This window comes from Carcharhinus amblyrhynchos, unplaced genomic scaffold, assembly GCF_965287045.1.
Source record: "Carcharhinus amblyrhynchos unplaced genomic scaffold, sCarAmb.v2.hapA scaffold_37, whole genome shotgun sequence".
NCBI lineage: Eukaryota > Metazoa > Chordata > Chondrichthyes > Carcharhiniformes > Carcharhinidae > Carcharhinus > Carcharhinus amblyrhynchos.
The window spans coordinates 524645-526398 of record NW_027649778.1 but is presented as its reverse complement, the minus strand read 5'-3'; positions in this window follow the sequence as shown (position 1 = coordinate 526398).

Sequence of the window (1754 nt, the reverse complement as noted above, 5' to 3'; positions counted from 1 at the left end):
CAGGAAAAAAGGTACAAAAAGCCTGAGGTCCGTACCAACCGACTCAAGAACAGCTTTCTTCCCTGCTGCTGTCAGACTTTTGAATGGACCTACCTCACATTAAGTTGATCTTTCTCTACAGTCTAGCTGTGACTGTAACACTATATTCTGCACTCTCTCATTTCCTTCTCTATGAATGGTATGTTTAGTCTGTATAGCATGCAAGAAACAATACTTTTCACTGTATATACATGCTCACAATAATAAATCAAATCGAATCAATCAAAAGTTAACATTCTCTGTCTTTAATCACAGACCAGTTCCAGCGTTACGAGGGTCTCCAAGCTGAAGAATGTGGGATCCTGAACGGCTGTGTGAATGGCAAATGTATCCGTGTTCCTGAAGGCTTCACCTGTGATTGCGATGATGGTTATCAACTTGACATGACCAAGATGGCGTGTGTCGGTATGGAGTTGGGTGCGGGCAGGGGGTTGCTGAGGGCTGTGAACACATTGGTACAGAGGCAGCAGTACAATGGGGCTGTGGGGAGGATTTGATGGGGGAGTAGCGGGTTACTTGGGGTGGGGGTTTGGTCTGGGGTTGGGGTTTGGTTTGGGTGGGGGGTTGGTTTGGTCTGGGGTGGAGAGGGTTTGGTCTAGGGTGGGGGTGTTGGTTTGGACTGGGGTGGGTGGGGAGGGTTGGTTTGGTCTAGGGTGGGGTGGGGGGGGGTTTGGTCTGGGTTGGGGGGGTTTGGTCTGGGGTGGGGGTAGATGGGGCTGTATAGGTGCATGTGTAAAGGAGGAGATGAGGTGGAATTTGATAGGATAATCTCTGGACCAATCAAACACTTTCCATAGGTGACATGATCAAAGTGATTCTGTTCCTTTAACCCCGTCATCCGGGGGGGCGGGGGGGCAGGGATGGGGGGGGGGCGGGGAGGGGGCGGGGAGGGGGCAGGGAGGGGGAGGGAGAGGGGGAGGGGGGTGCGGGGAGGGAGGGGGGAGGGCGGGGAGGGGGGAGCGGGGAGGGGGGGGGAGGGGGGCGCGGGGAGGGGGGAGGGGGGCGCGGGGGGGGGGGAGGGGGGCGGGGGGGGGGAGGGGGGGAGGGGGGCGCGGGGAGGGGGGAGGGGGGCGCGGGGAGGGGGGAGGGCGGGGAGGGGGGAGGGAGGGGGGAGGGGGGGGAGGGGGGCGCGGGGAGGGGGGAGGGGGGGGGCGGGGAGGGGGGGGAGGGAGGGGGGAGGGGGGAGGGGGGAGGGGGGGGAGGGGGGGGGAGGGGGGGGGTGGGGCGTGTGTGTGGAGGGGGGGATTGGAGGGTGGGTGTGGTGTGTTTGTTGGGTGGAGGGTGGGTGTGGGGGGTGTGGTGTGTGTGTTGGGTGGAGGGGGGGATTGGAGGGTGGGTGTGGTGGGTGGAGGGTGGGTGTGGGGGGTGTGGTGGGTGGAGGGTGGGTGTGGGGGGTGTGGTGTGTGTGGTGGGTGGAGGGTGGGTGTGGGGGGTGTGGTGTGTGTGGTGGGTGGAGGGGGGGATTGGAGGGTGGGTGTGGGGGCTGTGGTGTGTGTGGTGGGTGGGGGGTGTGGTGTGTGTGTGGTGGGTGGAGGCAGGGTGGGGGGGGGGGGGCGGTGCGGGGGGCGGGTGTGAGGGCTACCTGTCGAATATCTTACCCGGACGCTGAAGTCTTCTCCTTCGGTTTCAGATATTGATGAATGTGCTGAGGTGGATGACCCCAAAACCCTCTGCAGAAACGCCAAGTGTGCCAACACGGACGGTTCCTACCGTTG